The sequence below is a fragment of the Ursus americanus genome, chromosome 28, assembly GCF_024610735.1.
Source record: "Ursus americanus isolate L20-20 chromosome 28, mUrsAme1.1.p, whole genome shotgun sequence".
Classification (NCBI taxonomy): Eukaryota; Metazoa; Chordata; class Mammalia; order Carnivora; family Ursidae; genus Ursus; species Ursus americanus.
The window spans coordinates 20,888,199-20,912,835 of record NC_142154.1 but is presented as its reverse complement, the minus strand read 5'-3'; the positions used below and the strand labels follow the sequence as shown (position 1 = coordinate 20,912,835).

The 24,637-nt window shown below is 40.9% G+C and overlaps 1 protein-coding gene across 1 annotated transcript in view; it reads left to right on the top strand.

The window, feature by feature from the left end:
* OTUD7A (OTU deubiquitinase 7A) overlaps nucleotides 1-24,637 on the top strand; it is a 373,949-nt gene that overhangs the window by 171,973 nt on the left and 177,339 nt on the right. Inside the window, exon 2 of the mRNA XM_045795350.2 lies at nucleotides 2,484-2,611. The gene's annotated coding sequence lies outside the window, so the exon portion shown is untranslated. The remainder of the gene's footprint in view (nucleotides 1-2,483; nucleotides 2,612-24,637) is intronic.

The following is a 24,637-nucleotide window of genomic DNA, read 5'->3' as shown; positions in this document are numbered from 1 at the left end:
GATTTGTAAATATTTCCTCCCATTCTGTGGGTTGCCTTTTTCTGTGAATGGTGTCTTTTGATGCACAGGAGTTTTTAACTTTGATGAAATCCAATTATTTTGTTGCTTGAGCTTTGATCCCCAAGAAATCATTGCCAAATCCAACATTATCCTAATTTTCTTTTAAGAGTTTTATAGTTTCAGCCCTCACTTGTAGGCCTTTGGTCCATTTCAAGTTAATTTTTATATATGGTGTTAGGTAAGGACCCAACTTCATTCTTTTTCATGTGGATAGCCAGTTTTCCCAACACTATTTGTTGAAAAAGATTGTCCTTCCGTCATTGAATAGTCTTGGTGCTCTTGTTGAAAGTTATTTGACCATAGATATGAGGATTTATTTCTGGACTCTCCATTCTATCCCAGATAGAATCCTCATATGCTGTCTTTACATGCATACCACACTGCTTCAATTCCTGTAGCTTTGCAGTAAGTTTTGAAATCAGGAACTATTTCACCGCCAACTTCGCTCTTCTTTATCAAGATTGTTTTGACTATGGATTCCATTCTTTTGCATTTAATCTCTTCCCATTTCCATTTAAGAATTCAGAAAACGTATTATCCACGAAACCATTTTGAAAGAGCTACTCAAAAACTCCCTGTAGTAAAATAAAAAATTAATTAAATAAAAGATAAACAAGAGATATGTAAATTATCTGTGATTAATTAACAGTGAAACACAATCACATGTTGTAATTATTAACAATGTAGCGGTGAAGCGTAAGACGATTGTTAAGAAATCTCTAAGAAACTAGAAGCATGAAAATTAAAAGCAATTCAGAGTATTTTAGGTGATTTTAACCAAATATAACAGGTAGCAAAGGAAGGGAAGGGAATTACATTGAACAAATGGAAATTAGAGGTTGTGTCTGTTCATCAATTCTCAAGATAAAAAAAAAAAATTGATACACCTATGTGTGTAACAAATTTAAGAGAAACACTAGAAGGAAAGGTAAGATATATAACTTCTAAAAAATATATTACAGGAAAAATAGGACCAATCAAGTCAGCTGAAGACAGTAAAGAAAATAACACCATAAAATTTGAAAAGTTCTAAAACAGATGATGGGGAAAGATCCAAATATACCACTCATCTCCCTACCCTACTCTTAACACTACTCAAAAAATAAAAATGGAACAGGTTAAATTCCCCAATTAAAGGACAGATATTGGAGTGAAGGACTGAAATTGAGTAAAGGATTAAATTTTATTTGTTTATAAGATATCAGATAAGACACAGCTGAAAAAAAAATGGCCTAAAGAAGTAAAAAAAAAAACGGCATAGGCAAAACTATTACAAGCAATGGTACAAGAAGAATGAGGAGCAACAAGACAAGTAGCAGAGTGGAATTCAAGGGGGGAAGGTATACACAAAACCAAAATATATTTAGTAAAAGGTAAAAACCACCAAAAAGAGAGAGTGATCTCATCCTCTTTGAAATGTTGAAGACTTCAAAAATGAAGACGTGTGATTTCTCCATCTGGGTGGGAGCTAATAAAGGGGAAGTCAGCCAGGGGTCTGGAGCCCCCAGATACTTAGGAACTATGGGTACAGGACATACCATCTCTCAGGGCACACCATAGACATTCCACAGACACAGGCAGGATCCTCAGACTTCACCCAGATCCTATAGGAAAGCAGGGTCTCTGTACCCTATGTGGTATAGTCTGTGTAGAGTGCACAGATGTGACCCAGTTCCCTCCCCTCACCTGGGAAGTCACAGGCCTCCTAGCTTAAGAGCATCTTAGGGTTCCGATGCCTACAAGAAAACTCCACATTGCATATAAGTGAGTGGATCTCAGGAGTCAAGATGCTGCAGAGTGAGGTGTACCCACCTGGACTGCGGTGTGGTCCACAGGGCCCTATCCATTCACAGTGCTGTTCATGACACCCTGCCCTCTGTATGGAGCACAGTGCACCCTGCCAGGACCAAGATGTGGTCATCGTCATGACTGCCTAGATCCCCCATGGTCCAGGCCGTGATTATGAACAGCTTCCTAACTTCAAGATTCCTCATGGACCACACCACCTGAGTCTCATGGAATGTCAGGAGCCAGGCTTTGGTTTGTGAGTCCCTCTGGGAAGTACTGCACACCCTTCTGGAACATCAGCATAGCGCATGAGTGTCTCATGTGTTCTAACCCACAGTTACTTCTCACCCACCGGGGAGACTTTTCCCATTTATCCTGACCTACCTCCAGAGGCCTGCATTTATTTCAAAATTAAAAAGTGGGATGGTGTGTTAAGAAGGGAGATTCAGGCATGTGGGGTTCACTATCAAGACCATTTCAAGTTCATATTGAATATTTAAAGTGACTTTTAAATTTGAAATATTTACATTTAACTTTTAAAATATAAAAAATACATTCTTAAAACTTAAATTCTAAATTCTCACTTTTAGTGAAATATGAACATTATTTTTTTATATTTGTTGTCCTTTTTCCAGAGTTCCCAGGGGCTGCAGTCTCACACCTTCTACTGGGGCAACAATGGGCCATCTCCAGCAGGGACGGTGCGGCTTTGCCCTGGATGCCTGACTGCCACACACCTCCAGAGAATCACGGTGTCTGAAAAGTAAGTCCCATGTTCATGGGGCCCCTAGCGACTGTGCGGAGTGGTACGTGCAGTCAACACCTCTAGCAACAGACCTTGTACTGGTCCTTGGAGCACATTGCCTGGAAATCAGATCTAAAGCCAGGGATAGTATTATTTATTCCCTGAAATCCATTGAGAAAGAATTATGAAATGAGTTTTGTATTGCATTTGAATTTGCATTTAGAATGATAAACATTATTCTCAGGAAAAAAAGTGCTGTAGTGAACAACAGAAGTGATTTGATTTACACTAGTACAGAATTTACAGGGTAACTCTGTTGCCCTCTGTCGCTATCGTGATTGATCTGTAAAGTATTTTAAGAGTAATCTAAGCAAAAGTAGTCTTATCACCTTCACAGATTTTCCTTTGTAATGTTTCCTCTTAGTTCTTGTCCCCAAATGCAGTTTTTATCTAGTTGATTAATAGCATAACAATTCTTTTGCCTTATGACTCTTGGAACAAACATTTATTTTTTGTCTGCTTATCATTTTGATAAATTTCACATCTGTTAAAAAATGGAAAGTGAACACTCATATAGTCTTCACTCAGATTTACCAGTTGTTTACCCACAATGACAAACACACACACATATACACACATGGACTATGTACTCGTGTGTGTTATGTGTGTGTGTTTAGTGTTTCTTTCTGAAGCATTTGAAAGTAAGTTACAGACATCATGACATACTTTGGGAAATATCTCCTACATCCATAGGCTTTCTTCTTCAAGAAGGTAGCACCATTACCACTGGAGAATTTAATATTGATAAAGTAATCTTATCCAACCTATAGTTCCTATTCAAATACCTCTGGTTGTCCCCAAAATATCCTTCATAGCTGTTTTCCCCTAACTAGCATTCAGCTAAGTATCCTGCCCTGAATTGGTTAAGTCTTTTTAAATCTGAAGCAGAATACACCTGTTGCTTTTATCTTTTGTGATTTTGACATTTTTGAAGAACCTAAGCCATTTGTTTGCAGGAGTCTAACAGTCTGGATTTGTCTGGCTGTGTCTTCATGCTTAGGTTCAGGCACACGTCTTGTGTGTTTACACCACATCCGTGCGTTCAGCATGTCAGTGTGACCTGGTGTTGGTGAAGACAAGCTTTGTTCACCTGGCTCAGGTGGTTTCTGCCAGAGCTCTCCTTTATGAAGTTACTGTTGTTTTATTTTATTTTATTTTACTTTATTGATAATGTTGTTTGAATCTTCTATTATTATTATTATTATTATTATTATTATTATTATTATTATTGTTGTTAGTCACCATATAGTACATCCTTAGTTTTGGATGTAGTGTTCCATGATTTATTATTTGCGTATAACACCCAGTGCTCCATGCAATACGTGCCCTCCTTACTACCCATCACCAGGCTAGCCTATCCCCCCATCCCTCTTCCCTCTGAAACCTTCAGTTTGCTTCCTGGAGTCCATAGTCTCTCATGGTTCGTCTCCCCCTCTGATTTCCCCCCCTTCATTTTTCCCTTCCTTCTCCTAATGTCCTCCCTGCTATTCCTTATGTTTTACATATAAGTGAAACCATATTATTCCTTGTAATTAATAGGTAATCAGTGGGGTGAACTTTGAGATCATCAGAATATTCTCTTGTTTAGCTCATTTTCACCCATTTTAGCATCCACCAAGGTTGTATTATGATTTTTAACTAATCAGTTCATCAGCACCACGGTCTTCCTTCCTTATCGAATGGTTTCATTATTTTTTCATTTTTCCATGGTTGTGAGCTGCCACACAAGGGAGTATATCGAAGCAGTCAAGAGAAGGACTCTGAAATTAGACCGTCTGGATGCGTGTCTAGTATGCATTCCGTCTCTAACACACTCACTGGGTGACCTTGAGCAAATATTTCATCTCATAAACCCTCAGTGTCCTTATGATTAAAATTAGGAGACAACGAGTAACCACTGCTCTGTTGTCTGGTAGGAATGGAGCCCACGGTCGGCCTCACTAAGTATTAGCTATTAATTATTATCAGCGACAGGAGGACAGGCTGAGTCCCTCCGGATGCTGCTTCACTCCTGAGATCTTCTGTAATCCCTGAAAGCTGAATAAGACCTTTGGCAAAAAAATGCTGATAAACCTGAACGACGGGGCAGAGGTTCCCCAGGATGTGAGCGGTCATATTTTTAAGTACCTAAAGCTAGAAGGTTGCATTGAGAAGCAACATCGTCACAGCAGGAAGCATGCGTCAGTGAACAGCATCCTAACGGCGTCCACTCCGCCATTCTGGTTATTTCTAACACTCTTCCTTGCTTTGCTCCTTCTCCTTGCTAGGCCTAGATCTCCCTAGTCTGCTGACAGTTTTGCCTTTCAGTCACTAGCAACTGATTGTTTGAAGATGATTAGGTTTCCTTCTGTTTACATCAGGTCATTGTGGCTTTATTTGAGTTCCATTGCCTTGGAATCTTTGAGAATCTTTTGAAAATTCCAAGAAAATAGCTTGTGAATATACAAGTTAGTTTTTGAGCTTCACATGGGCATGAATTAGGCTGAGTCTCAAAAAAAAAAAAAAAAAGAAGAAGAAGAAGAAGAAGAAGAAGAAGAAGAAGAAGAAGAAGAAGAAGAAGAAGAAGAAGAGATTGCCCTTGGAGAACATTTTTAGCTAGAGTATCTGAGAAATGCTTCCTCTGAAAATGCTACTTGCCTAGATTTCTTCCCCACCACTTTGGAAAGCAAATGAGGGCTGGTTTTCATAAAGAAGGGCTGCTGGCAGCATGCATGCTGCATCCAGCGTGTTTCCTGGCTTATGGCTTGCAATGCCGAACTTGAGGGATGGCCCTGTGGTGTCACCCATTTTCCTGCTTGCTGGGTGATGCCAACTCAGCCAGCCTGAGGTTAGCTGGGGCAGAGAATGGGCCCTGCAGACCCGAGGTAACACCTCTGCACGGGCAGCAACCCAAGTCCCCCAGAAGGCTCACCACCTCCTCCTTCTGTTTTCCTCCCTTTAGCCATTTGCATGCCTATCTCTGTGTCCCCTTGATGAGCTCCTCAGGGAAGGGACAGTGGTGCAGGCACAACATAATAGCCTACAGGTTGAGAGAAGCACAGTTAAAAATCAAATCTGCAGTTCTGCATAATCGCAGAGGAAATCACTTGGGTGTCTTTCAAATATGTGGGTGGAAATATCAGGGCTGCCTTTTTTCTGTTTTTCAAGTGAATTCTGTGAAATTCTGTCCACTTGGAAACCTGAGTGATCTGGTCTTAAATGAGTAGCATACTCCTAACCTGTGTGCTTGAGACTGACATGGAAACATCTTGAAGCCAAGGGGAAAAGCCCCCTGTAGAGAACCCCTCCCAAGGCTTCAGGTCCTGGGCCTTACTGGGGGGAGGACCTCCTTGCTGGCCCTGGGTCGGTCCATGAGTCTCTGTCTTCATGTTCACTCTACTTACTTGTTCCTGGGGGCTCCTGCAGCTATTGCCCTGAGGGCCACACCAAGTCCTACCTGGGTTCCAGGAGCTCATGTTTTTCTGTGGCAGGTGTGATCGTGGCACTATGTCTTTCCATGTCATGCCCACACACAGTGAGCTGTAACCTCCCCAGGAAGGATGGAATGTGGGTCCTGGAGCAGCCCTGGGGCTAGGTGGCACACCCAGGCCATGAAAAGGACAACAGAACTCAGGGCTTGATATCTGCCTGGGAAACCAGGTTCTGTTGATCAGTGGAGCAAAAGTGTGGGTGTGCTGGGTGAGACAGGTTTGTCCATCCATCTATGTGAAGCCTTACCCCGTGGTCTCTCTGGTTCTGGGGTCTGGGATCTGGGATCCGGTGTTCACTCCCTGCTTTCTAGCTCGGTGGCCATAGTTTCCCATCTGCCCAATGGGGGCAGCAGTCCCTGTGGGGTAGGCCTCCCGGGGCAGATTTGGGATGGTGTTTCCCTTGGTGCAGGGACTGAGTGTTGAAGGGCACCTCCCTCTTCTACCCTCATTCTTCTGTTGGTTCATCTAGCAGCACTCAGCACTCTGGGATTCCACAGAGAAGACCCATTCCTGACCCTCAGGGTCCACACTCACAGTCGTCGTGGCAGAAGGGAGCTGCATAGAGCAAATGCCAAAGCTCATAAGGCCCGTGTGGGGGGCCCCTCTCAATGTCTTAATGTTTTCTTTGAACTGCTTTAAATGGAAACACATTTAAATCCACACTTACTCCTTGAGCAGAGGGAGCTGCAGGGAGGAGGGTGAGCAGCGGTCTCAGCCTGGCGCCACTGCAGCCACTCCTCTCCCGGGGATGGAGCTAAGGTTTCCTGTCCACTGGGGCTGCCAGGGATGCGCCGATGTGGTTTCCAGCCATAGGGCACGAGCCCAACTCCTAGTTACACCAAGGCCAGGCTGGGGGCTAAGTGTAGATCGGCTCTGTAAACCTCAGTTTCCTCATCTCTGAAACAGGGGTGGTGATGGTGGTGCCCTCCACACAGGGCTCAGGTGAGAACAGAGTTAATTCATGAGAAGTACCCAGAACTGTGACACCTGATAAGAATGCTAGAAATCATGGTTGTGAGTATGAGGGCCTAGGCGGATGCATAGCCCACAGCGAGCAGTGACTTTCAGCTCCTTTTTCCCTGTCCTGCCACACACTTTGGCTCAGTTATTATGAACAATTGCGTTGTGAAATAGCATAGTGCTACTCTGGAGGTCATTTTGTGGTAGGTGGGGCTGTATCCCCTGGGTCAAGCCTTGAAAGCTGTGATTTATTATTTTTGGTCTGTTTGTCATGGTTTTCTTGTGTGCCCGAATTAAAGCTTGTTGTGCCCAACAAAGGCCCTTGAGACTCCCTGAGAAATGAGACTGACCTTGGAGCCCATGGCCCTGTGCCACTGGCTGGATCTTATCTCCCAGCTGGGTGACAGGGCTGGTTAGCGCCTGCCCCACCTGAGCGTCCTCCTGTGCCATCCTTCCTTGGCCCTCAGACCCCCTCCTGGCCTTTCAATCAGACCAGAGGCTTTTACCTTGGGGCCCAGGATTGCTCCAGAAACTGTGGGAGCTTGCTGCCTGTGCTTGTAAGCCTTTCTTCTGGTACTCACAGATAGGTCTGCATGTGACCCAGGTGGTCTCTCAGCTAGTCTTCACATCCTGTGATTGTGGGTGCACATCTGAGTACACATCTAACATATTGCATCATAAATTTAAATAGACACAAAGATGTCATTTCTAGCATATTGTAAATAATGACATTTAAAACAGCACAGGTGTGTCACTTTTTTAAGATTTTATTTATTTATTTATTTATTTATTTATTTATTTATTTGACAGAGAAGGAGAGAGCGAGCAAGCACAAGCAGGGGGAATAGCAGAGGGAGAGGGAGAAGCAGACTTCCCGCTGAGCAGGGAGCCCAACGTGGGGCTCCATCTCAGGACCCTGGGACCACCTCCTGAGCCGAAGGCAGACACTTAACCAACTGAGCCACCCAGGCACCCCGATATGTCACTTTTTTATTGAAGTATAGTTGACATATAATATATTAGTTTCAATTGTATTACACAGCGATTCAACAATTCTATACATTACACAGTGCTCACCATGATAAGTATAGTTACCATCTGTCACCATATAATGTTATTGCAATTAAATATGATTAAGTGTATTACCTATGCTATGCTTTTCATTCAAATCTATCATTTTTTAAAAAATATACACAGTCAGGGCGCCTGGGTGGCTCAGTCAGTTAACCATCTGCCTTCAGCTCAGGTCATGATCTCGGGGTCCTGGCATGGAGCCCTATGTTGGGCCCTCTGCTCAGCAGAGAGTCTGCTTCTACCTTTACCCCTCCCCCCCACTCGTGCTCACTCTCTCTCTCCTCTCTCTCAAATAAATAAATAAATAAAATCTTTAAAAATAAATATACAAAAATAAAAACATACACAGTCAAATATAAAGACCACCCATTCAAAATACAGGATACTTGGGTTCTTCCTTCACTTTGAAAGTTTATATCATTTTTTCCTCCTTGAATTCATATAGAAATAGGAATAGGAATTCCACATCCCCCACAAAACTTTATTATAATTTTCTTCTAGAAAGACATTCACTTAAAAAATAATGAAAGACATTCACTGATTATTCTGTCACCTGTTTTTTTGCGTATTTGTTTGTGTATGTTTGTTACACAGACCTATATATATATATATACACATATGTATGTTAAAATATTCCATGTAGCTTGTTATCGATACTATTTATAGTATTAATATACAAATGATCAAAAAAACGTAATTAAATACAAAATAAAATATACCAGAGAAGAGTCTCTTAATGAGATGGTTGACAGAGGCTCCTGGGGGGACCTGGTGTGAGGACTTACTGGCTGTCCCTTTGTGTGGCATCTGGAGGTTTCCACTCCAGAGAGATGTAGGGTGTGTGAAAGAAGAACCTGTGGGGCAGACATCTTACCCATGGATGAATTTTAGGATCGATTATATACGGACTTGAGAATTTGAAAGTTGATTGTTTGAAATATCCCACACTTATGTCCCCTTGAAAAAGCTTAATGTGCCCCAGGAGTGCCCAAGCTCAGGTTAAGAGCCACAGTCCAGGCTTCCCTGCTCACTCAGATCTAGATCCAGTGTCTCTGCCAAGGTCAGATGCCGTGTCATCACTATCCTTACCTCTGAATCCCTTACGTGAGACCTGAACCTCCCCTACCCCTCCTGCAGCTTCCTTTCAAACCATAGAATCTTCTAGAATGCAGTTGTGTCCTTTGTGTCTTTGTGGCCTTCCAAGAATCTGTGTGGACTGAGTCTCCCACAAGAGTTCAGAGAGAGCATTTTGGTTTTGATACTTTGTATAGTATGCCATAATCTGGATCTTTCTTTCCTGGGGTCAACATATTTCTCCATGTTGGCTGTACCTTCACGGGTAGCATTTCTGTATGTGGCTTTTTCTGTAGACCCATGGCAGTGTGTGTACCTCAGGGTGGGCCCGTTGGCATCACCAATCAGGAAACCCTGGTACCCAGGACTCTGCATCAGGGCCTCCTCCTCAAAACCTGGGTGCCGAGCTGTAGGAAAGAGGCACAGTCCCAGTGAGACAGAATGAAAATCAGTTCTTAAGGGACTTACGTGCTCAGGGGCAGTTCTTGAATCTTCTGTAACCATAGAGGCCTGCTATCCACATGCATATTGTGCCACCATAAACATGTGCATGTGGACGGGCCAGTTAAGATAATGCCAGGGGAGCAGTTGCTATAGGGATCATCTTCCAGTGCTTTGCTGAATTCCTTCTGTACCTTGTAGGCATTCCTAGAGCATGCAAAGCCCAATTCTCACACTAAATCATTTGTTAGCATATATAAAACTTAATTTTACTCATTGATAAGGGAACCAGCCAGAAGATAAATGGTCTGGCTCCTAGTACATTTGAGTAACTAGAATTTATAAAGTCAATTGGAAAAGAAATAATGAAATAAGAGACTAAGTTAAGTTCTCTAGAGGGCAATAATACCTTATCTGGGGTTAACATTTTAACTGAGGGCAATAAAAATCATAATAAGCTATCAATTTCTGCAAGTTAGCCTCTAATTTTACAGAGCTATAGACCCTCTGCCTCTTTATAAGTTGTTAATTATTGGTTAAGTAGTTGTGACGATTCTCAGGAGTTTCAGAATAGGATCAAACAGGCTTATAATAATTCTGTTTTAGCAGGTATCAAAAATTCAAGCAGTCACCATTTTGCCTTTTTTTTCAAGTTTAGAATAAATTTTTCTATAACAATTATCTTTAAAAAAAAAAAAAAGATGTCTGACAAATTATCTTAAGATGCTGCCTTCTGGTTTGCACAATGAATTTGAGTCCTCAGGTAGATGCTGCAAGGGCATCTGTGATAGGCACCTTCCGACAAGGCTCCCAATCATTCCTGCCTCCTGACAGGCTCATTCTTGTGTTGTCCCCTGTCCTTGTGTGAGGACTGGACCTTGTGAATTGTACCCAGTAAAGAATACAACAGACATGACGGGCTGCCACTTCCAGGATCAGGATACAAAAGACTGGAAGTTCCCTCATGCACACACTCTCTCTGATTGTTCTCGTGCCCTTGCTCTGATGAAGCGAGCTGTCATTTTGCAGTCTGACCAATGGAAAATCCCCCGTAGCAAGAAATTGATGCTCAGTTCATTGACCCTCAAGAAATGAATCTGCCAACAACCGCATGAGTGAACTTGGAAGGAGATCCTTCCCTGATTGAGCCTTCATGCAAGACTGCAGCCTCAGCCAACATTTTGGTTACAACTTATGAGAGATGGAGTCAGATAACCCAGTTAGGCACACCCTGATACCTAACCATTGAAACTGACAAAATAATTACACTGTGTTAAGTCACTAAGTTTTGGACTAATTTGTTTCATAGCAATAGCTAATTGATACAACATCTATGAAATATATAATGTTGATTGTACATGGAGATGTGCTTCTCAACTGAGCTCTCCTTCATTTCTTTCTCTGCTTTTCCTCTTCCTTCTCCCTCTCCGCTATTCTTTAATAGTCTTTAAGATAATCTTCCTTTCAGGGAGCCTGGGTGACTCAGTAAGTTAAGTATCCAACTCTTGGTTTCAGCTCAGGTCATGATCTCATGAATTGTAGAATCAAGCCCCACATCAGGCTCCACGTTCATCAGGGAGTCTGCTTAAAGATTCTCTCTCTCTGCCCCTCCCCTCACTTATGCTCGCTTGCTCTCACGCTCTCTCTCAAAAATAAATGAATAAATCTTTTTAAAAAAGATAATCTTCCTTTCTTGATTCCTGTTCCATGTTGGTTCCCCTTTTCTGGCAGCTGGATTACATCCTTGACAGTTGATTAGAGGGGGTCTGAATTCAGAGGTAGCTTATTTGTGGGGACAGTGTGCAGTTCAGAAAAAAATACTCCCTTCGTGACCAATGGCAAAAGATTTTTTTTGTTGTTGAAAATCAATTGCTTCAGACTTGCTGTGACTATTTCCTCCAGAGCTGCAATGCTTCTCATTTAGTCTTGAGCCAATGCTTAGTGTTTGAGGGAAATTGGATTCAGCACTTTTTCCTCAGGGGAGTGTGGACATATATATTTTCTGCTTTAAAAGGCATTTTCTTTCTGGGCTCAAACAGCTGATCCTGTAAACTTGAACTTCGTATTCATCTGTTTCAGTATAGAAACAACTTTTTTTTTAATTATAAGTTATTTTAATATGAAACAAAAATTACCAAAAGCAAATTTTTGAAAGAGTGGCACTTCAGGGGATTTTATTAGGTTTCCAAAGTTATTAGTTTAAGAACATATTGGCAAAGAAGTAAATAGATAATAACAATCATAATCGTACCGAAGCTTTTTTGTTGCTCCTTATGAGCCCAGCACAGTGTTACATAACCACCACCACAACCACATAAAATAGGAACTGCTATCCTTGTTTCAAAGATGAAGCAGTGAGAACTAGGGAGCAGAAATACGTTGTCCTAGTTTTGTTTGAACACTGGTGCAGATTTGTATCTTAAGGCAGGTGTTTCTAGTGACTAAAGTTTAAAACCCAGGTAACTCAAGACAAACAATTAGTAGATTAACGCTTAGAGTCACAAAGTTGCCAAATAATTATGGAAAGCTGGAAATGTTCTTCAAAATCCATTTATCTCAATGTTATCTACTTAAAGTTTTCAGTCATTTAGGATAATGTCATCCATAGGGATTTTTTCTTTTTTCTTTCGTTTATTTGTCTAGATACACTAGCTGGCCCTATTTGAAAAGATAGACATTTAGATAAAACACACTGAATTGGACCAGTCGCTAGCAAGTATAGATAGTCAATGAATATGGGCCTATAAAAAATAAATAAAAATAGTAAAATGAAACTCCAAAAGCTGAAATTGTCCTGTACTTATGAAATTTAAATAATTTTTAATAGAAAAAGCTATGGCATCTGCTCCCTTTGTTTCACTTACCGTAAGTATGCTGAAAACTTCCAAGTATAAATGTGTGGCCTATTGTACTTCTCTCCAAGAGTCTCTTAGACAGCTTTTCCACCTCACCCCTTTACACACAGACATACACTCCTGAATGCATGAACAGGTTCACATGGACACATATACATGCACACATACAAGCACGTACATATACACACTAGTAAATGGATACAAATAACATGTATATGTGGCTTATGATCCATTTAAATATTATGTGTTATGTAGACTCAGCTTCTTTGTTCTTCCTTTCTTTCCTTCTTCTTTTTCTTTTCTTTCTTTCTTTTTTTTTTTTTTTTTTTTTTTGGCATATTGATGTCCATTTTTTCAGCACCATTTGTTGAAAAGTTGGTATTTTCTGCATTGGGTTGCTTTTGTACCCTTGTGAAAAAGCTGTTATCCATTTTCCATTCCACTGATCTATGTGTCTAACCTTTGTCCAATGCCTACTATCTTCACCAGTGTAGATTTATAATGCATTTTAAATTAGATAGTGTGACTCCTCAAACATTGTCTTCTTTTTCAGAATTGTTTTGGCCAATCTAGCTCCTTTATCTTTCCATATAATTTTTAGAAATGGCTTGCCCATGTCTACAAAGAATCCTGCTGGAAAGTTGTTGGGATTGCATAGATCAATGTGACAATGATTGACATATTAACTGTACTGTATCTTACAACCCATGCAAACAGTACATCTTACCATTTATTTAGGTTATCTTTGGTCTCTTTTATGAACTTTTGTAAACTTACAGTTTTGTTTCTGGAATATATCCTTGCTCTGTTGTCCTCCAGGCTTGTACGCATCCTGTTGTATCTTTTTGACTCTGTTCATATTCCCCTACCCCACACCCACACAAAGACCAGCCCTCTACTTCTTAATCTACACAATTCCTAATCCTACAGTGGTTTTCTGATGAGAGATAACTTCCTCAGAGTCACTCTCTTTCTCTCTTCCACTCCAACATAGAGCAGCTTCCTTGCCCATGAGCTTCTGCCACCTTGCCTCTGTAACAGCACTAAGCACTGTGTGATGTAACTGCTTCTTTAATATTTTTAGGTCACTAACCTCAATATTCTTCAAAGGCAGAGGCCATATCTGACTTGAGGCTGTATCTTTGGCATCTAATATCGAGCAAGGGCTCAGTTAACAGCAGTTGTTTAGAGAAATGGAAAAATAGGGGTGCCTGGGTAGCTCAGTCAGTTGAGCATCTGACTCTTGGTATCAGCTCACGTCATGATCTCAGGGTCATGAGATCAAGCCCTGAGTCAGTCTCTGCACTCAGCGGGGAGTCTGCTTGAGATTCTCTCTCTCCTTCTGCCCCTCCCCTCCCTCTATCTTTCTCTCACATACATACACACATACATATATACATAAATCTTTTTAAAAAAGAAATGGTGAAATAAAGCAATAATGGGGAAAGAAAAAGGGGTGAAGATAAACTAGTAGTTATTGAGTCTCTGTGTCCATTACTGTGACAGGGCAAAGAGGATGATAGAGGGATGGTTGGATAGATAGATAGATAGACAGATAGATAGATAGATAGATAGATAGCTTATTCTTTATGTTTTGTTAAGCCTTATATAATTCTGAGAAAGATGTGGCATCTTCTCCATGTACAGATGAGGAAATAGATTCAAAGAGGTTTAGTGACTTCCCAAAGACCATACTTACAGAGAATAGCAGAGCCAAAATTCAAAACTGGCTCTACCTTTATCAAAGGCTTATGACCTGTACACCATCTCCTTTCCTTCTCAACTCCCACCACATGGCCAACCAAACTGAACCTTTCTCTTTTTCTGCTGTTCATTTCTGCTTCCATACTTTAGCACAGGCCCTTGTCATATCTTGCTTATCTTATTCAATAGCTTCAGTGGAAAGTGAAGCTTAAATATAGTGTATTACATGAGCACAAGGGCAAAGAGCTTAGAAGGCCATAAAGTAAAATTGAAAAATCCCACTCCACTCCCTCACACAGCCCCACACTGCTGAGAGGCCATTACGGTCAGCAGGTGTACCTCCTTCAGACATTTTTCTACATGAGATTTTTCCTCCTTTAAGCAGTTGTAGATTACACTATAATACATGGATATTCTCATGTGCCTTAGAGAAATTTCATTTTAACACCCATATGATTGGTCATGTTCTAGATATGTCATACTTGATTCAGCCATCCTCCTACTGACAAACGATTGTTTTTTATATTTCTAGCTGTGGTACAAGGAACATCCTTACACATGCTTCTTTATGTGCTTGCGCAAGGTTGACTTTAAGGAAGATACTGAGAGGCAGAATTGTAGAATTAGAGGGTATGCACATTAAAAAAATTTAGACACTGAAAAAAATGTCTTTGATTGACCTCATTGCTAGCCCAATATATTGCCCCCCCCGCCATAGTAGTGTAAAAAAATGCTCAATTCATGTCTTCAGGAGTCATGTTTTTAAACTTAATTTTTTAAGGGAACCTTATGGGTGTCTTATGGCTACAAGGTGTGTAGGCCTGGCTCATGGTTATCTTATACTATTATTTGTAGTTCCCTTATTAACTAAGGCTGATTATTTTTTCACATGCTGAGTGGTCATTTTAGTTTCCTTTAAATAGCACATTCATGTAATTTGCTGCTTTTTTATTGGTCCATGTGTCTTTAATCACTTGGGAGTGTTCATCATCTGTTCTGAATGCCAACCTCCTATTCATTATATATTTTTCAAAATCTTCTCCTGTTCTGCTATATAACTTTAACATTTTTATGGTATTTTTTGTCATTCAGAAGTTTGTTTATTGATTTTGTGGTTTTGCTATCAGTTTAATCAAATTTTTCTTTGGGTTTTGTTTTTTGTTTTTTGTTTTTGTTTTTGTTTTTGTTTTGCCTTAAGAAGACTTCCTGTATTCATTAGGGCAAGCTAAATGCTACAACAAACAGTCCCCCAAATCCCAGTGCTCTGAAGCACTACAGCCTTATTTCTCACCATGTCAACTCAATGTGTATAGCATGGAGAGCCCAGAGTCACACTCCCATGCAGTAGCTTCATCACCCACTAGGGTCTCAGACTCTCCAGGGAATCCTCGCTAGTGAGCTAGCAAATGAGAGATGAAAGAGACGTGGAAGATCGGGGGGGTGGGGGGGGGGAGTTAGGGTCAGTCTTTGAAATGGTCCACATCACTTCCACGTCACATTCCATTGGCCAGAACTTAGTCACATGGCCACACACAATTGCATGGGGACCAGGAAATGTAATCTGGAAATGTGTGCCCTGAGGAAGAGGAACAGGATGTGATCAACCTCAAGCAGGTCCTCCAGTGCTCTTCCCTACCTTAAGGTCATAATTATATTCATCTCCACTTTTCTCTGGTGCATTTATAGTTTTATTTCTTATCTATATGCATTTAACTCACGTGGAATCTGTTGGTAAATGATAGGATGTAGGGAGTCTAATTTTATTTTTTCCAAATGTACTGCCTACTTATTTTATAGTATTGTCCTCTCCCCCCGGATTTCCACAAATTTGGGAAATTCCTCGCATTCATCATTCTATCAGATAGCCATGCTCTCAGCCTCAAATGACAGGCAAGTTAACTAGCAGGGGCTTCATTGAAGTTATCTCTTCTTTCATTCAACAGAGAGTCTGGAGTCAGTGTTAGCCTTGGGGTGGCTGCTTGGTGATGTCAGGGCAGCACCTTTCTTTTCTTTTTTTTTTTCTTTTTTTTTTTTTTTTTTTAAAGATTCTAGTTTTAGGGAGCCTGGGTGGCTGAGTCAGTTAAGCGTCTGCCTTCGGCTCAGGTCATGATTCCAGGGTCCTGGAATGGAGCCCCACGTCAGGCTCCCTGCTCAGTGGGGATCTGCTCCTCCCTCTCCCTCTGCCTCTCCCCTAGCTTGTGTTCTCTCTCTCTCTCTCTCAAATAAACAAATAAAATCTTTAAAAAATATATTCTAGCTTTAAGTAATCTGTACACCCAATGCAAGGCTCGAATTCACAGACCTGAGATCTAGAATCACACCCTCCACAGACTGAACCAACCAGGCACCCCTCGAGTTCCCTTTACATTTCGTTCATGATCACAGGCTGACACAGCTTCCCTTTTGCATCCCTCTCAAGGTGAGAATACAGAATTCTCTGCATGCCCCTTTTGTTAGAAAAGCAAAATGTTCACTTAAAGTGGCCTAGCAGATTTCTTTTTTGCAATTTCAAGGCTTGTAGAGAGGGAAGAAACTGGTTATCTGGACACTTTCAGCTGCAAGAAGAGCTGGTGAAGCAGAAATCAGGATTGCCTTGATTGGCTTAGACCAATCATGACTTATTAGGTGGGGCTGAGTACCTTGCAGCCAGGGACAAAAGCAAGTAGCTGTGAACTAACAAGGAGAATGGGTATTTGATCGAAAATTAACAGTGCCTGCCATAATCATTTATCAAATTCTCTTCCTGTCTCCCTTTTTTCCTCCCCCCACCCCTTCTCTCTCTCTCCTTCCTCCTCCTCCTTGTTCTTTCTCTCTCCCTCTCTGTCTCTCTCTCTCTCTCATGTGCACACATAGGGACATGTCTCTGCATTGCCCTCCTCTATTGGTCTGACTCTGTCTGCCCCGAACCACTCTGCTCTAATCCCAATGTTTTAAGGTAGGTAGGACAAACTTCTGCATCCACGTTGGTCTTTCTCAAAATTGTCTTGGAATTTCTTGCTTCTTTATTCTTCTAAGTTTTAGAGGCTGTTAACTTTCATAAAACTTCTGTTAGCATTGCATGGAATTTATTATGAATATGAGATTTGGCATCTTAAAAACATAGCGTTCCTATCCATTTATTTTTCTTCAGTAAAGATTGTATTCTGCAAACAAAAATAAAAACAAAAAAGTTTCTCTCATTTTGTGGTGTTATCCCCAGTTAATTATAGGAATTTCTTTTTGGTGTTGGCTAATATAAAATGATCTTTTAATTATTTTTCAATGCTTAGTTGGCTAACATTGGTATGTAGTAAAGGTATTGATTTTTTATGTTAATCTTGTCCCAGCCATTTCAAATGTTCATATTTGTTCTAATATTTAGTCATGGGTTTGTTCTGAACTTTGACAAATTGCTTCTAAACTTTTCATTATTAGGTAGGATAATTCTTACAAGTTGGGGAACATTCCTGTTCTTCAGTTTTATTGAGACATAATTGACACACATCTCTGTATAGGTTTAAGGCATATGGCCTGATGGTGTGGTTTACATGAATTGTGAAATGATTGCCACGGTAGGTTCAGCTAACATCCTTCTCCTCATATATAGATATAGTTTTAAAAAAAAGGAAAAAAGGGAAAAAATTTCCTGTTGATGAAAACTCTTAGGATTTACTCTCTTAGCACCTTTCCTGTATATCATGCAGCAATGTTTGCTATAGTCCTCTTGTTGTACATTACATCCCTAGTACTTATTTACCTTATAAATGGAAGTTTGTACCATTGGAAGTTTGTACCTTTGACCACCTTCCAGGAGTCATCTCCAGCCCTTGTGATCAGATGGGGCTGGAAGACACTCTCCACAACTCCCCACAGTTGGGGCTGTGATTCAGCTCCTTTTCTAGGTGTGGGCAAACCAAACCTTAGGGCTGGCAAAATTCCTCTTTTGAGGAACCAAATCAGGCAGATCTACCCCCTGCTGAGTTCCCTGGTCAGTGTGTTCCCTCCACACCCACACTTAGTTATGCAGATGAACGAAACCACTGGTTGAGATTACTGCTTGGGCCACTGCAGGTCTGAACTCAGTCTGCCAAGATGGTCTTGTCTTATGTCTTTTTCTATAGTTTGGATTCATTTCTGAATCTTTTATTTTACATATATGTTTATAAATGCCATTCACCTATGATTTTTTTCTGTTACTTCTTTTCTAATTCTGACATCTGAATTCTACCTTCATGGAGCAACTAGGAATATGTTTAGTTACAAGTAACCAAGTACTTGATTTATTTAGCTTCAACAAATAGGTATTTGTATGAGAAAAATAATCAGAAGTCCAGAGGGGTAGTCTAGGTCTGGTGCAAATGTTCACTGATGCCATCAGGGATAACCTTTCTACCATCTTTGCATGTTGAGTCTTGTCCTGTGCCTTCTTCCTCAAAGTCCCAAGATGATGAGTATACTTGCAGGTATTATTTCCTTGCTTAGGAAAGGCAAAGTAAGCAAGGACTGTTGTAGGTAAGCCTATGCCTTTCTATCAGGTAAGTGTAAACCCGACCATAAACTCAGTGCAGTGGACTTCTGTTTCCATCACATAGACCTGAATCATTCATTATGGCTACATCGAGACTGATGAATCCCAAGTCAGGGGGAAAACATTAGCCCTGACTGGCTTTGGCCCATTTCATTCATCCCCTGCTGCTTGGAATTCAATCTTCTCTGAAAATCAAGAGTTCTCCACTGTTACATGATAAACCAGGATTTTACCAGCAGTAGAGGAATGGGTATAGGCTGGGCAACATCTAGGAAAATGAGTGAGTGCCTTTCCATTTCTTTATGTGCTTTTGATCCATTTTTCATTCTGTTACCAAATTTTTGTGTCTTTGTTTTCCCAAAGCACATGTCCATTCTCTCCTCAGAAATTCCCAGTGGCTTCGCACTGGCCTCATGTTATAGTCCAGCTATTATCCTGATAGCCCACTGGATCTGACCCTAACCTTGACCTACAGTCTCTGTGCTCATCGTCTCTCCTGCTCCTTGTACCACTGGCCCTGGGACATGTAGGTGTGTTTGTGCCTCTTGGTCTCTATCCATGTGCTCATCCAGCTTAAGATGTCTTTTCAGTCTTCTAAATCCTTCTAAAAAAACTTACCTTACCTTTGGCCTTCTTCATTTTGCTGGTCAGAAAGAACTGTTCCTCTCTAGTATTCTAATGATTTTTCACATAAATAATAGTATAGTATTTATCCCAATCTGAGTCGAATTACAGTTATTTTCATGTCTACCCATCAAAATGGAGTAGGAACTTGGATTTAATATTTTCAATTTCTTTTTTTTAATATTTCATTTATTTATTTATTTGACAGAGAGAGAACAAGAGAGCATAAGCAGGGGGAGTGGCAGAGGGAGAGGGAGAAGCAGGCTTCTTACTGAACAGGGAGCCCAATGTGGGGCTCGATCCGAGGACCCTGGGATCGTGACCTGAGCTGAAGGCAGTCACTTAACCAACTGAGCCACCCAGGCACCCCTCATATTTTCAATTTCATTTTATTCATTCACTCAGCAGATTTATTGACCATCTGGTATATTTCAGCTTATGGTGATGTTAAGGCAAATAAAATATGAACTCTGCCCTCCAGGAGAGAGAAAAGGAGGCAAACAGGCAGAGGTATCAGCCCAGGACCCAGATGCAGTGTTCAAAGTGTTCCTCTCCCATCATGATGACAAAGGGAGGAATCTGGAGGGTCTCTGACCATTTAGGCTATGCTCTTTTAACCTGATAGGAAACATGTCTTTACCCAGAAGAAGAGCTAAATAAAATGGTGAAATAAATAGTAGAAATATAAACCTGATTATGATTAGTGAGATCTTTTTAAACCCTTGTTGGTGGCACATTGGTCTGGTTCAGACTCATATTTTCTTCCAGTGTGACAGCTAGATTTGTGGGCCTGGAGAATAAAAACATAAATCCTTCAAAGCAGGGGAGTCTTGTAAGAATTCCAGTGCTGGAGGCTTAGACTCGTGCAGGGAGGCTCTGCTGCAGATTTGCAAGGATGAGATAATGCCTCTGGCATCCAACTTCCCTTGGCACGTGATCATTCTAGGGTGTAGGCACATTACACAGTTGCAAAGATGTAGCTGTTCTCTGCAAGTCACAAATGATTGTCTGTCTCATGGCCTTAGAAATTAGCTTCTGTGTTCAAATGTTATCATCAATATTAGTGTTTATTATTCCTTGTGCATTCTTTAAGAATTGCCTGGTCTTTAATGGGAGTTCAAGGTAGAAGTGTCGTGGAAAGAACAGTCTGTAAATCTTTGGGGATCATGAGCCTTGGGCATGACGACAGTTGTACACCTGCTTTTATATTAAGAACCCTGAAGAATTAGATATTTCACTGATTAACGTATTATTTCAAATGTGTTTTTAATTTATTTTAGTGAGAGAGGTGGGAGGGAGGGTGGCAGAGGGAGAAGAGAATCTTAAGCAGACTCCGCACTAAGCACAGAGCCTGATGTGGGGTTTGATCTCAGGACACTGAGATCATGACCTGAGCCGAAACCCAAGAGTCTGTCACTTGACCAACTGTACTACCCAGACACCCCCATATATTATCTCAATGAACACAAGAGAAAACCTCAGTAGATCCTATACTCACTACTATTCCCCAAAATAGAAAAATCTTTTTTTGTATTGGACTTTTCTTCCATCTTTCCATACTGTGCGAAAATCATTAAAAGGAATAATTGAGTGTCAACCAAGGAGATGTTTTGCTTCTGATCATGCATCTGTACACATAGTGTATTTCAAAAGTACCATATATTTTGACTTGACAACATTTAAAGACCCCTGTACCATTGTAAAGGGAAGGTGAATGGTGACCTGAGGATCAAAGTGGATCTATGTGAGAATCGTAAGTCTGCCACTGGACTCTCTGGTTTTCAGTAAAAGGGAACAAAGCCTTTTGGTTCGTGGAGTTGTTGTGTGTAGTCTAGTTAACTCACCCATAAAACATTTAGTACAGTTGTTGTCATCGTGGGCACCTGGCAAGTAGTAGTAATTTTCCTCATTTAGACATAGACAGGATTTAGACCCATGCATGGGAAGAATGGTTTTCATTGTCCAACTCCATTCAAATAAATTTGAAATCCAAGATAGAATGGATAAATCTGTAGGAAAATACAATCTAACAAAATTGAATCCTATAGAGGTAGAAAGTCTAAACAGAGTTATTTCCACAGAAAAACAATAGAGAAGGTTGTAAAAGAGTTTACTCCAAAAGAAGCCTCAAGAAGATTCAAAAGGAATTGATTCACAGGAAATATCTGCCAAACGTTCAGATATCAAAACCTGATGTTACTTAGGTTATTGGAAGAGAGTTCAGAAGGAAACTAAACTTCTGATTTTGTTTTGTGTACATAATGTTGACTGTAAAGCTTGACAAAGATTGCGCATAAAAATAACCATGTATCAAGCTAATGCATTAATATCAATGTAGGAATTTTATTTTATTTCATTTCATTTTATTTTATTTTTTTGAGAAAGAGAGAGCATGAATGGAGGAGAGGAGCAGAGAAAGAGGGAGAGAAAGAATCTTAAATAGGCTCCTCGCCCAGGGTGGAGCCCAAAGCAGGGCTCAATCTCACAACCCTGAGATCATGACCTGAGTCAAAATCAAGAGTCGGACAGTTAACTGACTGAGCCACCCAGGAGCCCCATTGATGTAGGAAGTTTAAATAAAAATTAGCAAACTAAATGAAAAACCACATAAAAAAGAAATACCAATGGATGATTAAAGAAGGTTTATTTTATAAATATAAGTACGGTTCAATATTTAAGTCCATTAATAGAATTTATCATAATAGATCTTAACAAAAAAGTCATGTGAAAGTCAACATCCATTCATGATAAGACCACTCATTAAGGTATATGTATACTTTCTAAACATATGTATGGGTATGTGAGCATATGTATATAGTTCAAAAGCCAGCACTCACCATCTTACTCCATGTGGAAATAGTGAAGTTATTCCCCCTAAATTTAGGAGCAAAGCAAATATTCCATTGCCTCTACTAATATTTACTATTATACTGAATTAGGCAACTCAATCAGGCAAGAGAAAATGAGGCTTAAGAGTTGAAAATAAGGGGCACCTTGGTGGCTCAGTTGTTAAGCGTCTGCCTTCGGCTCAGGGCGTGATCCCAGGGTCCTGGGATGGAGCCCTGCATCAGGCTTCTCCGCTAGAAGCCTGCTTCTTCCTCTCCCACTCCCCCTGCTTGTGTTCCCGTTCTCGCTGGCTGTCTCTCTCTCTGTCAAATAAATAAATAAAATCTTTAAAAAAAAAAGAATTGAAAATTAAGAGGGTAACACAATCTCTGTTTGCATTTGATATGCTTGTATATCTGAGAAAAAAACTATGGAAAAATTTCTACAAACATAAGGAATTTAGAAACATAGCAGGGTATAAATTTAACACCCACAAATTAATAGCTTTGTTTATTAATATGATAATAAGTTAACACACATAATGGGAAGAAAGATATCTTTTATGAATACCTAGGCATATATCTAACAGAAAAATACAGACATAGACCCAATTGTATATGCAAGCTTGGCATATATTAAGGGAGGCATCTGAAATCAGTGGGACTTACTCACTGATGGGCTTTTCAGTAAGTGGTGTTGGAATACTCAGGGATAGACATAGGGAAAATGATAAAATTGGATCCATTCCTCACTTGATGCACCAGAATCAATTCCAACTGCATCAGAATTTTAAATATAAAAAATAAAACCCTTCAATTCATAGACGAAAACATGGGTGAATTCTCTATAATCTAGCAATGAGAAAAAAATTAATTAAGACTCAAAATCCAGAAGCATTAAGGAAAAGAGAGAAAACTATCTATAAACTGTTTTTAATAGACTTGATCAAGCTTTTTCAACAAACGGAAGGAAAAAGAAGATGGAGGCAAAACTTATAAATTAAAAAAAGACCTACCAGCCAGTTATGATTCATGGATGTTATTTGAATCCTGGTTCGAGCACACTGAACAATTAAAAATGTGTACGTGTGTAGCATTTGAGATCATTGGAAATTTGAACACTGTCTGAATATTAATGACAGGAAGGACTGTTAATCTGGGGTGTGATAGTGGTACTGTGGTTATGTTTTAAGGAGTTTTTGCAGAGATACCAGCCATCAGGTAGCAAACTCCGGATGTGTGCCCGTGATTGCCCACCATTTGGAGCCTGAAGCAAAGGAGGAGTTAGTCATGCTGATCCTGCCTTCATTTAAAATGTTGATATTTTGGTCATCAAGAATATTTTTGCACTAACTTTGATTTTTTTTAATGTGGCACTAAACTGTTGTTTATCTTGATTTCGGAGATTTTTGCAGCCCCTTAAGTTTTGCACCTGGCAAGTGCCTCACCTTCCTCGCCCTAGTCCTGGCCCTGTGGGGAGCCAGGTACTCTGAAGCCTGGAGAGTAGAAAGGAGGATGAAGTTGGATTCAAGCGCTCAAACAGCAGGTCGTCTGTTGGGATAAATGGACGTTACATACAATGGCATACAAGGCATCGGCTAGCTTGTTTGCAGCTCTGGAGGTGGAGAATAACCTTCAGGCACGCATCCTCCCACAGTCTTCCTCTGTGGGTCCCCTGTGGTCAGACCATCAGCCTCTGCCTCCATCTCCCGGTCTAGGTTCATCCATCCCATCTTGCCACCTTGCAGTCTGTGGTTGTAACATCTGCAGACGAATACAATAGAGATGTGTTTTGTTTAGGCTCTACTGATATGCAGTTAATGAAAAATCGATCCTGATACAATTTTAGTCTTTTCCTGCTACACCTCTTTCCTAAAATTGTGTTCTCTCTGGTTAGACCAATTCCTCCACTGGACAATGGCCCAAGTCCAGCAGTCTCTAAGCCTACACCTGATTCTGGATCTCTCTCTCTCTCTGCCTGCTGGGAAGCTCCTGGGGGAGCCCAGGGAGCTCACGGTGCCACGTGCTTGAGTCTCACTCGCTAGAACAGTAACTAAACAGAAGAGCACCTCAGTGAATGCCCATTGCTTGAACGACAGGCGAATGCAGCCACCTCGGGTGTTGGAAGGAGTGCGGTACTGAAGTCAGGAACACCCATGCAGCATGAGCTTTCAGTGATTCCAAGCCAGGGGACTGGAGGCAGGCCTCAGGCTGAGGTCTGAGAGCAGTAGCCCTCAGTGCGGGGAGACAGGGACCCTGCATAAGCCTGTGCAACGGGGTTAATATGGCCAGAGAGGATGACTCTGAGTGGGGAATGGGGACTGGGAGCAAGACTGGGAAGGAGGGCAGAGCCTCAGCAGGGGCTGGGCATCAGGTCCCGGAGCAGCAGCCAGAAATGCCCTGGAAAGAGGTCTTGGGGGGGGGGGCGGGGGGGGAGCAGGCCAGGAAGT